This window comes from Struthio camelus, chromosome 2 (assembly GCF_040807025.1).
Source record: "Struthio camelus isolate bStrCam1 chromosome 2, bStrCam1.hap1, whole genome shotgun sequence".
Lineage (NCBI taxonomy): Eukaryota > Metazoa > Chordata > Aves > Struthioniformes > Struthionidae > Struthio > Struthio camelus.
The window spans coordinates 110,958,343-110,974,337 of record NC_090943.1 but is presented as its reverse complement, the minus strand read 5'-3'; the positions used below and the strand labels follow the sequence as shown (position 1 = coordinate 110,974,337).

Here is a 15,995-nt window from a genome sequence, read left to right as displayed (position 1 = left end):
TCCACTGTTACTAGATCTTCTACAAGATCTGATAACTAACAACAGAGAAGTAATGGTTTCTTCAGTCTTTTTTCAGGCACAATGAACTGTGCCAGCACTAGCATTCCTTTAAAGCGTTAATCCAAACTTACTGATACCATCAGTTTGGGGAAAGACATAAATTCACGTTTGACTCTGCACTGAACAGACAAGTATTTAAAACCAAGATCCACTACTTTGCTCTGTCACAGAATGATCTTTGCTTTTCTGGTCATGTCATAGGGAAACAGCCTAAGAAATATTTTAAATACTGTAATGGTGTGTGGGATGGAGTATGCCCACAATAAGAAATGCAGGTGGGAACTGCAATGAACAAACATAAAAGAATGATTGGGCTTGTTTATGTTTGCTCGTTTACAGATAATTAAAATAGTGTCTGGTGTCTAGGAACAGACTTTATAGATGTGAGATGATTCACTGTTACGGTCCATGCCTCCTCAAGTACCATTACATCAGTCAAAAGTGTGGTTTAGTTAAAATGTCTTTTCCTTTTATACAAAACAGTATATTCATTATCTGTGTTATAAGAGTTGATGCAGCAACAAATGTAGAAGATTACACCTTGAAACTGCATCACTGAAGGTCATTTGTTCCTCCTCTCCCTCCTTCCCTCCCTGTCATCATGAATTGAAAGCAATATCAACCCCTGAGTGAATGAAGTACAGGATGAACAAATTCTTCAACATAGTAACCTATTTTGCAAGACCTACAAAAAGTTAGCCACCTTCATTGTCTAAAAACTCACTCCAGAATGTAGAACTTTTTTAAATCAAGCCTGTACGGAAGTTAATGAAGGGAAATAACTTAGCCAAATGCAGATTAGAAGAAATGGAAAACAGCTCCTCGATTATACAGGCTCAAATTATACATAACATACCTATATATACCTTATATTTATAAAACATACATATACCATGTCTTCATATATAAAAGTAAATGTCTTCAGCATCTTGCCACAAAGCTTAGAAGTAGCAACAAAGAGCATACCTACAATTTCACACAGTTAAATAGACATTCTCTGTACACATAAAATTTTTAGGGCAATTTGTTGCTTATGAGTAAAGTAAAATTGCATATTACAGTATGTAAAAATCTGACCTTGACATAACCTAGATCTTTCACAGAGACTGACTCACCATTGTCTTCCACAAGTTTAGAATTTCTTTAAATTCTTCCTTTTCCGATTTGCATTTTGTCAAAGATAAGAGTAGATATTGTTCTCATACTTTGCATTTTATTCCTCTTGAATCCCTAGAACACAGACAGGACGGGAGAAAGTATTTTTCACTCTGTCATAAATGACCAGGAAAAATGTGGTCAATGTAATATAACAGACTAAACCAATTACAGAGATCATTTTGAACCAGCAAATAGATCAAACACTGTGACTGAAATCATCCCAAACTAAAGCATGGCTACCAGAGCATATCCTTAGCAACAAAATATCACAAGTATTTCAAAGTACCAGCTGAGCATTAGATGAATGTAAAATTCTGATCTGCTTAAGTCAACGAGAATCTGATAAGATTTCACCTCCAATGTCCTCTCTGAAACTTGCTACGTGCCTTAGGAGTGTATTCATTTTACAGCCTTTTAACATGGCATTCATGCTATGGTTTAGATGGTGTATATATAGACATGCATGGTTATGAATTTTGCTTTTGTTTTATTGGCTTATTATAACTTTGTTTTTACTAGCTATCTTTTTCCAGCATCGTGCATGATACTACTTTTCTTAAGAAAGTGGCAACACAGTGCAAGCCTCTTCAAAGTTTATTAAAGACAATCAACAACTGAGCTGAATTTGCCTTGACAAAAAAAAATATGTTTTTCCATATGTATGCATTGAACTCCTTATATATTTGGTGATCAAATAGGCATTTAAGGGAGAATCGTTTGTCCCTGATATGAGAAGTTTTGTTCATGCTGTACAGAAATGTTAATTTTCAAGCATGACTTAAGTTTACTGCTTCATAACATGAGATTTGACATCCATCTGTTTTTTTTTTTTTTAAACTGAGGTTATTAGAAACTAATTACGTAGGAGGATATCATACATGAAACTTCACTGAAGAACTGGAAAGCTATTAGTATTCTAGAACCACAAATGTCTATGTAAAGCCAGTTCTGTCCTCTTTTCATAAACACGTGGCAGCAAGTAGAACTATATTTTACACTCTTCAACAAAAGAGAAAGTCTATTTTATGAATAAACAAGATATGTTTACCCAGTCACGTGACTTAATTTCCACAGATTAACGAAGTAATACTCCTCAGCTGAAATGTGATAGTTGAAACCATTGTGAAAGTCTGCTAACATACTGTATCTTGTATTTGCAATGGATAAAAGCATTAACATAGTCAATTACCGTAACTCTGCTACTAAAAAGTCTCAGTATTTTTAAAAGCCCATTTATGCATACTTTTTTCTGAGTAATTTGTTTTTGTAAAAACCTGGCAAATTTTCAACAAAATTTCCCAAAAGACAGTACATTTGAGAGAGTGAAGAAAATAGAGTAATTTTTTATTTTAAAAATATATTCATATACATTCCAGAAATATGTTTACTAATTGACTATGAATTTGTTTGTTCACTTTGGTGTACTTACAATATTGAAGTGAAGTTTATTTCAAAATTTTAAAAGATAGATAAAAACAACAAGAACACCCCATATAGTAGGGCATGAAGCCTGTCTCTTCTTAACAACAAAATACCCAGTACTATCTCATTTTCTCTTCAGACGTTTTAATATTTGGAGGTCGTAAGTGGAGTGTATTTCAGTTTTATAGCCTTTCCTCATGAGAAAAATAGAGAAAAGAGTTATAGAATATTGGAATTGTTTTGTATACTGAAAAGATGCTAGGTGGTTGTGCTATTTTAAATACCTTTTTTAAAGTAGGTTCCCTTTTCCTCATCAGTGTTAGTAAAAAAAAAAAAACTCTCATTACTCAGAAGAAATGGTCATCAGGTTCACCGCATGTCTGACCTTGTACTCTGCCTACAGTCTCTTTTTGCAGTATATAATGTTGATTAGCATTATAGGGTTTTAGTGGCATTTAGTGTCATTTTTATGCCATTAAAAAAATTAAGACATAAGCAATTGCAGGGGCATAGAACTTATGGAAAAATGTGAAACAGTTTGGCTAAAGAACTGACATAAGCTGCTCCTGCACTAGAAGAATCAACAGATAAAGCTGTTGCGTAGATCCTGTCATCATAGTCCAGCAGGGCACCCAGTGACTGCAGCTAAGAGGTGTAACAAGAGGAACACCACATCAGTACTGTGGCAGTGCCAAGGGAAGAACAACAAATTACTCTTTTTAAGTAGTGTCTGGGAGACTGAAATGTGGCAATGGAGCAGTTTTGTCTTTCTGTTTCCTACCTCCCCAGCAAGCACTGAAAACCTTAATCTTGCCTATAAAAAGGTGGTATTCCTGCTGCAGTACAATTTGCACAGCAGTGAGTAGCTATATACTAATAATGTGCAAAACCAAAATTCCAAGAAATCAGAAAAACACATAAACACAAAAAAACACTTCTTCATTGTGAGGGTCGTTGAACACCGGAACAGGTTGCTCAGAAAGGCTGTGGAGTCTCTATCCTTGGAGATAGTCAAAATCCAACTGGAAATGGCCCTGGACAACCTGCTGTAGGTGAGCCTGTTTGAGCAAGGGGGGCGGGAGGAGTGATGGATCAGGTAATCTCCAGAGGTACCTCTTTCCAATTCCAGCTATTTTTGGGATTCTGTAATACCAACAAAATATTGGATGCTGATATGCTGTACTTTACTGCCTACAACATGCACTGGTGTAAGCTTTGTGCCTTTGCTGTACAGCCCTGAGACTTCCCATACTCAAAAACTGCTGCCTACCTAGTCTTTCCACACTGGCAGGGAGGAGATTAGGGCTGATGGCAGGTCATGGTTTCTCTGCACTCTCCCTAGCAAAGCTGAAAAGATCTGTGGTGCTTGTAAGTTAAAGTTTCCCATCCCTTAATGAAAGGGGAGAGAAAGGTAGAAGAAATGTGAGCTTCCTCGATGTCATCTTGCAGTGCAGTCTCTGCTTTGGTTAGAAACCTCCAGGGAGAAATTCCAGAGCCCTGGAAAGAGCAAAAGGATGAAGAAACAAAGATTTATTTCATGGCAGAGCAGGAAGGAGATCTCTACCATAGCTACATCTTCCAAAAATACTGCCACCCCCTGAAAGTATGTTATTAGTATTTTTATATTTTACATATAACATATTTTTATGTAAGTGATATAAGAAATATTACTACTGTAAAAGATTCAAATTACAATCCATAGCAGTAAGTATTCTGAAACTTCAGAATTTAGTAACTAAGAACCTTCCTTTGAACAGCTACTATAATAACCACTAGAATGACTCCTCCAGTTGCAGAATATATAGAAATGAGAAGCTCATTTGATCTCTTCAAATAACACAAAGACTTCAGTGTTGATGAATATCTCTCTCAGCTGGTTCACACTGCTTTGCACATGCAAAAAGCTGCTTGCTCAACTAACAACTCTTCATGTTTTTCTCAAGCTCCACTCAGTTGCCTAACCTGCTAGTAATCAACCTGGAGAACTAATCTTTGCATTTTTTTAATTAAAAAAAAAAAGTCCTAATGTTTTTCTGATAGTAAGTTTTAGATCTTTTCTAAACCATCCAGCTACTAGACATGTAGGTATATATGCAAACATGCTAACACCTGCATGATCAAATTCATTACCTTAATGCATGGTGAAACTTCCCAAGAGACACCACAACCTTCAAGCAGGTAGAAAATGAGGACAAAATACAATGAGGCTCTCAATCCCTGTGCTGGCCACAGGGGCCATGACACAGAAGAATTCAGGCATTATGATCTACCTAAAAACTTTCCCAGATGCAAGAGAAAAGGCTGCAGGAGAGAAGAAACTGATTTTTGCTTTCAATAGTCACTTTTCACTGTGCTGATGTGTGGAACACTAATGACACATTAAAACTAGGTGTTAGACCAGGAAATGAAGTATTTCAAGCCTCTTAGCTAAGAGAAAGAATTTATCCCTTGATTTATCAAAACCGATGAATAGACAGAATTTAGCCATTATTGCCAAATCTGAGACCTATCTTTTCTCCCCTTTCCCCACCATCACCAGCCTTCTAGACCCTAGCCTTTCTGGCTAAGTATTTCTCCATTCTTAAACTCACAACGCTGATGTTTTCTGTGCTCCAGGTATTGAAGCCTCCATGAGGTCAGGCAGCTACAAATGTGTTTTACACTAATAAATCACAAAAAGACTTCTAGACAATCCCAATGAACAATTTATAGTCAAGGGCTTTCTGGCAAATACTCAGTACTTGGTTATGCATATAGCACCATCACTCCAAGCACATTCCTATTATCTACAAGTGTACATTTTTCTTTTTCTTAGCCTGCTAGAGAGAGTGAGCTTGATCAGCTCATTGGGAGAGAGGGTAAGATGCTGCAATGTTAATGCACATTTGTGTGAATTACTTACTGGGGGACCGCCAGACTGAAAAGTTAGTTTTGCTTTTAGTCCTGAGAAAGAAGGTCTTTAGTCTTTCCAGTCTTAATAGAGCGAATTTCACAGTTTAGGTGCTGCTATAGTCACAGACTTATCCTTCCAGAATTGACTAAACAATATCTAGATTGCTGAAAATCAATCAGTTTGACTGAGAATCAAAATTTTTTTTGCAAATTTGCCTTTAATTTTTTGTCAAAAAATTGTTTTTTTCCCCCAATTTTTAACTGAAGTCATATTATGAATTCTAATATTGTTTCTTTTGGAGTTGAAGGATGCACCACTGGAAAAAAAGTCTGACCTCACTACTTTGATATTGTGATATTTGACTTGTACTATAAATTATATTAGATGTATTTATATACATTGAGTCTTGTATTATTCTTACATTGCACATTGTTAAATTGTACATTGTATATGTGTTTATATAGATTTAGATATAGTGGAGTTAGTTAGGAATATTTCATTAATTATATATTTGTTCTGTACCACTAGGATCACCAGGATATTTTTAGAGAACTTTAGTAATTGAAATATTAAGTGAAATAATATAGATTACACAAGTATATTCTTAGTGAGATGTTCTCATCTATAGTGAGAATTTACACAGAGAAATGGACTTAAAGATAAAAAGTGTTGTTTGAGTCAAAAACATTCCCTTTTCTACATAACAGATTAATTTCAGTAAACAAATTAAAGTATTTATTTATTATACCAGTCAAATTGATGTTGTTATCTCCTGACTCAGAAAACATACATTTGTTTTATGCTTATAAGCACTTCAATTCAAATTCAACACATTTACTAAAATATGTTAAAAACAGACATTGGCTTGGCTATACAGAGGGACTTTATTTTTAAGTAATTTTCTGATGAAACAGTGAATGGAAAAAAGCTAATCATAAGCTTTGGATCTGGGTTATAAACAAATTCTAAGCAATCTTTCTGAGACATACACGCATATCTATTTTCTCTCTCCTATTTTTAGGTGGGGGTTAAGAGAGGGGAATGAACCAGGGTAGATAGAGCAGCCACAGGACTGCTCTAAGTTATGTCAGGTGAAATTAATATCTACAAATCATTTTGTCAAAAGAATCAAATGGGGCATGTTATATTTCAGCTCAACAACCTCTAGCAGTGTACGATTATATTCTGCCTGACTGGCAATTATTTTAATTATCTCAATCCTCTAAATATCATCATCAGTTTAATTATGGAAGTTTTAAGAGCAGTCCGCACCACCCCAGTGGGATCAAGAGGTTGCAAATAGGACTGAGACTCTCTTTAGATTACTTTTGAGCATATTTAAGATGAATTCAGAAATATTTGTGTGTGTGCATGTATGTATTATGTGTATGCACGCTAAATCATTTCTCTATCTCATACCTTTACACTGTAAAGAGATATATTGGGCCCAATTCTAAGAAGATACGTGTGCCAAGGCCTTTGCCTTCTGAATTCTAGCTTGCGGTGATGATACAGCACCTAAAAAAAAAAAGGGCTCCAAATGTCACGGCTAAGGTTGTTGATTTTGAGCTAGTATCTCTGAGTGAAACTGAAGTACAGAGGTAAGGAGTTAACCGCCTCTCAAGAATGATGTGTCTGGTGCACACACAGTGTGTACAAACAGTATGAACTGTGATATGCACATCTCAGAAATGTGATGCCTTCCAAAAAGGCAGTAAATTGAAACCCTTAAAAAAGTAGGGAGATGAAAAGATTGAAGAAAAAAAGACTTGCAAAAAACGTGATGTGATGTGATGTGAAAGAAGAAGAAAAAGACCCTTCAGGTTAACTAATGCAGACCTCTACACAAATTCTCAGTTGAAGTTTAAATTTTATTAACAGTTAAATTTTTTAGCTAGGAAGATAGAAAGCAAAATTTCCCTGTTACCAAAATATTCCAATAAATTATGCTATGCCATCAACTCATTTAAATAATTCAAATAGGAAACCCAACTGACTCAAATCTAATCAATTTTGTTGCACTGGAAAACATTACCAGGCTTTGCACTATTTTTAATGCAGAAAAAAAGCCTATTTTGCCGTTATTTAAATATCATAAAGAGTAAGCACATTTTATTAATGCTGCTACATTCATACACATGCTATGTTATTACCACTAGCAAAAATTCATTCAGACAAATCATCACATTAAAAACACAAAAAATAGCTGACCATAAAAGCTGAAAATTACAACTAACAGGGAAAAAGAAAATTCCCATTCTATAAGGGAAAGCAAATAATTTTTTTTATTTCTTAAAATTAAACTGAAAATTTAATTTTTTTTCATCTTAGATCAACAACAAAAAGCAGTTCCTTTTTCACACTTAAAAAGTTGTTCTGCACTACCTAGACTTTTGGATTCTCTTGAAATAGTACTCAAAATAAGTTCTGCTCTTGTTTTGAAAGTGAAATGTTTCCGAAAAAAAAGAAAATCATGCTGAATAACACTGACATTCATATTTACTTTTGTCTTTCTTTTTAAGAAATGTGGCATCGTAGTGTACATCATGTGGAAAAATAAAACTAAACAGAATCTTGGTGGGAATTCTTCAAATATTTTCCTTATGTAGTCTGAACCTTCTGTAAAAAGCTTTTAGAAATGCTCTCCAAAATCTGTTTTTAAAAAAAGCATGATATTCTAGTCCTTATATAACATACTGCCTTTTGAAATATAATAAAATGGGAAGTAGAGACACATATTAAGCCTCTATTTTTTGTGTAAAAACCTTATAATGTACAGCGAGGGAAAAAAATCCATATCTCAGATTTGAAAAATGTGCTGGTAGGACATTGACACTCTCTCCTAAAACCGTGTTTGCTACAGCCCCAACCCCAAACTGCTGCTCCATGAGAAGAGAAAGGACTTTCCTGTACAAAACAGGTTTCCGACAGTCAGTTGGTACACAGGAGAAGCAGGTTATGTGGCAGTGTGGTCATGACAGCATAACCCAGCGCTCGAATCCTTTTTTCAGCAGACGGGCCTGACGTTAGACTGACACCAAACAATCCTAATACAATCCTTAACTCAGCACTTAGGAAGGACATAAAATGGGAATCTGGGGGTGAGGGGAGGGGGAGATATATTTTCACGTTTTCAAGAAGTTTTTTTCAAATAGGAATTGCAAAAATTACACAACAGAAACAGCATGAAAGCATTACAGAGAGAACTGAGTTAGCACTGACAGAAAAAGGGGTGAGTGATTCACTGAACAGATGCAGGCGAAACTCCGTTTGTTCTTCAGTTCCAGCTGTCATTGTTCTCCGTTTCCCTGGATAAGGAGGTATCTGCCTTTGTTGTTCAAAAATGTAACAATTCTTAGGAAAACGTGCTGTGCTACTGGTAGGAGTTTAGTGCCCTCAGAGAACTGTCTTATTTGAATTTACTATCTAACCCTATTTACCCAAGCATCAGGAAAGTGAGGAAATAGGAGACAGCCTTGGCACGGCATTAGTACGAGCAGCTGAAAGGGAAATGTCTGCCAGGAAATACAAACACTAAATCAGTGCCTTGAAAGCTTCTCAGGGGACTTTTTCCTCTATATAACTTTAAAAAATGTGAGGCTTAAACTTCTCAAACAAAATTAATTTCAAGCACTATAAAAATATTTTTAAAGCAAGACCGAGAACGAGGAGCATCCTGGCCTAGACAGTCAAACGAAGCGCCTGGAAATCGGAGGTGCCTGTCAGGAAGGGAGAGACGACGCCTTCCTTAAACATTTCAAGTAAGCCAAGAGTCAGGTCCTCTCCTACGTTCGGATTTAGCCAAGCCCATCCTATTGAAGTAGACTTTGGAAAGTAAGACATCCTTGAACAGAGGCACCCCTTGCCAGGACTCTGAGAAGCACGCCAGGCGACATTGTCACCTTTTACCTTCTGACCCATAATCGTATTCAGAAACAACGGGAAATACTAGCCAGTGAATCCATCCTACTGAGAATACCACAAGTATGAAGAACAGTCTGTGATTTTCCACTTTCTCTGCCAGCTGACAACAAACGGAACTCAAGATGCAAAATGCATTTTGGAAATCAGATAAAGTAGAAAAATAAAATTTCTACTTGAAAGGAGAAAGATTTTTTTTTTTCAGTTTTCAAATGGAACATTTTATACTGTTCTACTGTAAGGTAAATATTAGAGAAAGTGAGTGACCTTTTTTGGCCTAATTCAAAGGGAGTTTTTAAGACCCATATATATTTTAATAGAAAAAGCCAGAAAAGGAAACAAAGAAATTGAGCTTTTGAAGTAATACAATTGCAAATATTCACCAATTATTTTTTCAAAGATATATCTTCAAAGGCTATAGATTTTTGATAATATACTCAATTTTTCTACTACGAAAATGTTAACAGAATGAATACATTTAATATTCTGAGGTGAGAAGGTTGTTTCTTTTGTCTTTTCTCTTAGGATCTTCATCAATTCAGTTTTGAATAGTGCTTCTCTCAGTACAATACCCACCTTACAACATGAATCACCAGTAATTCTTCTATGCTTTATAAAATAATCTCTTTAGTTGCAATGCTACATGTGAAATGAAAGAATTTTCAATAAACTGCTGACATTGTGTAGCTAACTTTGGGAAAGAAGCTTTTTCAGAATCTCTTTGAAATGAGCAACCAGTAATCATGATGTCAACTTTAAGTCTGCCTTCTTCACCTCACTCAAAGAGGGGTTCTAGTCCCCAAAACTTGCAAGTGATCCATCTTCTGAATACATACTTCTCAAAATCATTTCATGCTCTAACCCTCAGAGATTTCACACAATATGACTGCATCCTGGACTGTAAGTGATACTTTATCCCTTGTCCTTTGGAGCTCTTCCTGGCCGTGGTGGTGGAGGTAGTGTTTACCTTAAAGTCAGTGAGATCTTTGCTAATTGCAGGACTAGGATTCAACTGTACAAAAATTATTAGCAAATGAAAAAAAGTATGACATACATTTTACTGGTATTTAAGTCCTCAAATCCTTATTAAAACATCAAAAGAAGTTTAGTGTCAGTAGAATCTTGCACCAAAAAATTCATAATAGCTTTAAGGTCCTACTCCCATCACTTTGGGGTTTATCTGTTCTGTCTCATGAAAGGTAACTTGACCAAAGTTCTGCCTAGGCTGTGGTCAATATGCTCAAGCTCTTAACATTCAATACTTATGAATGTGAAAGAATAAACAGAGCAATTATTTTCCAGTTAGGAGAAATACAGCTTCCTCTTTTCAGTCAACAAGTACGACAGGAAATCCTTTGAATTACTAAATCGTTGTTTGCAAACTGCTGGAAGAAGTCAAGCTTTGTCATTAATATTCCAAAGATTTAAAATATTCTGGGTTTGACATATTGCTCAGTACTGTTTTACAGAAACAGACTACATTAAATGTAAGGAAAGAAAACAGAATTAGTTGCTTGAACAGATTACTATATATATATATATATTTATATATATATTTATATTTATATGTATGTGTGTGTGTATATATATATGTATGTATACATACATACACATATGCCCACAGAAACAGATACCTAGCAAAGCATACTTTTTCTGTCCCCAGATAAACGCTTAGTTCAAATATTATTGAATATTATTTATTATTACAGAAATTATTTCTGATATTTTTCTTCAGCAGTTATCCCTAAAAACAGCTTATCCTGTACTAACCATACAAGCTCTTAGCACTGTTGTTATTTTTTCGTATTTTTCCTCAGTGCTTAAAGTGCCTAATATACATTTGTGCTTTCAAAGCAGATTGTTGGTTTTGCTCCAATTCTGCTCCCAGAAAGTTAAATACTCTATCAAAGACCTACAGGGAAAAATAGCAATAGTCTATTGGAAGAATCACTTTCCATTAGAGGACAGACAACCAGGTATGAGTCATCACTTCTTGTACCCCTTTTCAATTTTTATCCTGAAGAAGTCTGTAAAATTATGATTTCACCTTCTCCCTCAATGCAGAAACTGAGGGATACCAAATTAAATTATCATTTTCAAGGAGGAAGTTTAAAATTAGCAAGAAATTTTTTTTTTCTTTCTTACCACAGATATTGAACTCACTTCTACAGATTAATCTTTAGGTCAAATGTGTAAGTGGGATAAAAACAGAAGAATAAAATTCACAGAGAATAAGGCTATCAATGTTTATTAAAGATCATTGCCAAGAAGTCTTTAAGCAATTGGTCCCTGGAAACTGTGAAAGAATCGATCATTCTAATTCTACCATGTTATCTGTACTCTTCCTATATTCATTTAATAGACGCAGCTTTTGCATAAAAGACAGACTTCAGTTAGACTGATCAGTTAGACCAGTGCAGGTATTATTTCAGGCCTGTGCGATGCAACAGTGAGAGCAAGCTCTTTTGTGTCTGCCTGTGACACTAAGATGATTAAGTAACCTTAGTGCTTCTTCTCTGTTTTCACACTTGCAAAGTCATCCATGAAACCATTATTACCCAAACCTGAATTGTAAATTCACAGCAGGGCAACAACAAAGACAAATCTAATTTTTCCTTAGTTTAAAAGTTTGCATGAGGAGCAAGACAGCAGAGACTCAGGTCTATTGACGACAGTAATATGCCTCTGGAAAAGAACAGTATGATTTTTAAAAATATTTACATGACCTCATAAATTGCTAAAACAGTAAATAAATATACTTAAATATAGGTAACATTTTCTATAAAATGCATAGACAGTCAGAACATTCGTGTAAGCTATGAAAGACCGAGATTTCTGGGTGATCTGACAAATATTTGATGTGCAACCTTGGGCACTTCAATTAGTATTAATATGATTTCATTCATATAGCTCTAAAGTAATGCATACTTTAGAGATATTTACATAAAATGAGTGTTTGAAAGATATATGAATGGCCCCAAACGAGAGATGTCATGGGATTAGCAATGCCTGCCATTTGGTGCTCTCCTAGTTCAACAGATTCTCTCCCTTCCTCATTCACAACTGACAAAGGAGAGTTACAAACGCTGAGGTGCTGTTGTAGCATGGGGCAATATACTGGTAGTATCAGAGTACCCATTATTGACAGTTCCCTATTTACTAGTATCTCTTTTTCAAGTTAGAATATCACCTTTTCAAGGAACAGAAATGTAATGCTGATGCCTTTTCAATGGGGAAAGGAAAGAAATTGACCTTGGGTGAAACTTCAGCAATTATGCCTGCCTTTACAAGGCTTCTTGCAATCTCTTAATCCACATATGCTTAGTCTCAAATTAAAGAGGGAAAGATCTGCATGAAAGATATATTAAGATGCTGAAACTTTGGCCTGGATTTTGTGCTTGTATTTCATACAATTTTTACAAAATATATACAAAACGTAAACTGTGCTTCTTCACCATCCAATTCTTTCCCCTCGTTAGTCTTGTTTACTAACTGTCCTTCAAAATGATTCCATCTACACTAATGAAATTTCTGAATAAAAGGTTTCTCAGATGTAAGTTCCAGAATCAAGCACAGTTAATATGACCAGTTAGACATTTTTTGCTAAAACATTTCTAATTCAGCAGAATATAGCTTATTTCCACATATCTGGAGTTCCAAATTCCCTTAAGAAATATTTTGCTGAAATTTAAGATTATTATTAACACAAAATCAACCTAAGTTCTTAGAAAGGTCTGTTACTGCTTTGAAATGTGCAGATAATTGTCAGCTGTGCATATCTCAATTAGCTTCCTACAGACCAAATTTACCGTAGATGACAGCTTAGTCTTTCCTGCTTATCTGTGGGACCAACATCTTATCCTACAATGTGCTTATTTTCTCATACTGACAAGCTGTTGGCTCACCTAGCAGAATGAGAAACAAATGTGGAGATCATGCATCAATCACTACCTATCATATTCTTGATCCAGAATGTTAGTGATCAGACAAACTTGGCCTGACAGGCATCCTGTCTGGACAAACGGCTTGTCAGTTTTCTAATAGGATTCAGCTGCTCTCTCACCATAAGCTTTGCAACATGAATCACTTAGAATATTCCCCAATGAAAATGGACGAAATTGAATGACCCTAGAAGACGAATTTCATTTTACACTTTTTAGAATAGTTTATTACTGTCAGAACTTTACTTTTGGCCTGGTATTTTAACAAGGAATAATTTAACTGTAGTAAAAAGTGAAAAAAAAAAAAAAACCACTCAACTTTAATATTAGCATTATTCCACTTCTGTTACTTTTTTTTTCTTTTTTTTGGGGAAAAAGCATGGTGGAGGAGATGTGCATGATACTGATCCTGATTTAGGTGACAAAGAACTTTGAAAAGCATGGTTCCACTTACATAAGCAAGCCAAAAAGACAACTTATTCTGCAGCAATCCATGTCCCCATAATCATCACAGTCACATCTGAGGGACGAACTCAGGACATCTTTTCAGGCAAAGATCCTTACTCATTAGAAAATTATGTATTACGGGTAAAAGCAAAATATAGCCTGGTACTATGGCCTTATATTAAATGGATTACAACAAACAGCTATTTAGCTTGCACAGACAGACTTTGTTTCTACACTGAGACTTTAATATGAAAAAAAAACCACACGATACTCTGTTTCAGCCAAAAGCTATGTTATATATTTGAAAAAGCATGGATAACAAACCTGATGCAAACAACAATTTCTTCTGTTCATTAAATTTAAAAATGGTTTGTTTTTGTCTCAGTCTTGTACCAATCCTCTCATCATCATAAACACTGAACTTTTGGAAAACTAACAGTAACAGTAGAAAGTTTCAAGCAAGCACAGATGGGGACAAAGAAAAAAATAATCTATAAATACCAAGGACATTCTAATCTTAGGAAATTTTCTGGATTCTTTTTCATAGAGAGATAGACAATTAAAACACTAGTTTGAAATTTGCATTGGTTTACTGAAAGCAAGTGAAAGAGTGACCCGGGTAGCTGTTAACTGAACAGAAAACTCTGCCAATAATGAGTCAATAGCAATACATTTTTAAACTATATAACAGCAATATATTTGTCTAAAATCTTCCATTAGGAATTGTATTTGTTCATAACCCATCAGTAATTATCATTACTTATTCCTTCATAGGTTCACAAACCTTGGAATAAAGCTTCACGTGTGCTGATTACATTGCAGAATCAGAGTCCAAATTTAAAGTCTAGACAAAGGACATGTAAAAAATTGATGCGACACATCATTTCCCTTCTAATACCATTTGACTATCTTTGTTCCATTCTAAGGATGATTCTAGCCACTATGCCGGATATGCTGTTATTGTTTGGTCACTCTGCCACAAGGACATGACATATGTAGGCATTTCTTAGTGATATCAACTTTTCAATTTCTAAAGATAGGCTATTTAAAATAACTGAAAATCTCTGTATATGAAATTCAAATTTTCTAAGCTTTCCATTTTTCTCCCACCTTCTACTTCCCTTTCAAAAAGAGATGAACTACATTACAAACTGAAACAAAATGCTTGGTAAAAGAAGTAAAAATATCTAAGATGATGGAAAGTATATAGTGATATTTTCAGTTTACTCTGCTAAATGAGAGCAGTAACTTTAAAGCACTTTAAAAAAAATCCAGTCTCTAGCACCTTACATTAAAGAATACCATTCCAATTGTGATGAGGAAAAAAAAAATAATGCATCACAAAGAAAAATATATCTGTATATGAGAATTATTTCAGAACACGCACACAACCCAGTATAAATCTGAAGCTGCTATGATTCATTGGCATAAACACTTATTTTTTTGGAAATAATCTATATAACTTTATCACTATTTTGTCAGAATAAAAAAAAATCTGAAGACAAGAGAAACATTTACAATATCCCTATAAAACAGAGGCTTTCAAATAGTTCAAATATAAATTTAGCACCAAAGAAGGACAACAACAAAGTACATACAAACATAACAAAGCAATTCAGAAACACCTTCCACATCATCGCCTACTGAATACCATCAATACCTACCACAAAAATATCACTTTCTGTGAGAACTCAGATATTTATTCATGGCAAAGCGACAGAATACTAAGGTACTATACTCACATTTAGTTCAAGAGGACATGATATTCTGTAAGGAGCATCCTAAATTCCATGGAAAGATATCAGCTAAACCCTCCTTCTTCAGTGAAATCTTCCTGATTACCCAACAGCAAGTCTTTGTATCCAGCAGTTCACATGGTAGGCTGGTCCCAAACTGGAATTCTTATAATTGAAATTTTAATTGCTGTTAAATGAAATCTTGCCTGACCTGAAATAAGCCATTGCATGAAATTCATAGGAAGAAATACCTGAAGGTAGAAAGGTGAATAAAAGGTATAAAAGTGAAAAGGAAAAAGCTCACTAACAACTTTTAAACGGGTAGAGCATCTTTTTAATAGATGTAACTTGGTACTACAAATTGTGTGAGACTACCTGGCAAAGATTTAGACTTGCCACATTAGAAATAAGTGTTAT

General features: G+C 34.9%; 1 long non-coding RNA gene across 3 annotated transcripts in view; it reads right to left on the bottom strand.

Moving 5' to 3' along the window:
• The window catches only part of LOC104142994 (uncharacterized), a 92,259-nt gene extending 76,591 nt beyond the window's left edge, over nt 1-15,668 (bottom strand). The window contains exons 1-3 of one of the 3 annotated variants that reach the window (XR_011139439.1): nt 15,585-15,668; nt 3,911-4,137; nt 1,176-1,290 (exon numbers count right to left, since the gene is read on the bottom strand). This is a non-coding gene — a long non-coding RNA (uncharacterized lncRNA). Of the gene's footprint in view, nt 1-1,175; nt 1,291-1,387; nt 1,456-3,910; nt 4,138-15,584 lie in introns of those variants that run through there. The other 2 variants (XR_693819.2, XR_693818.2) reach the window with 2 other exon arrangements.
• Between the last annotated feature and the right edge of the window lie 327 nt (nt 15,669-15,995).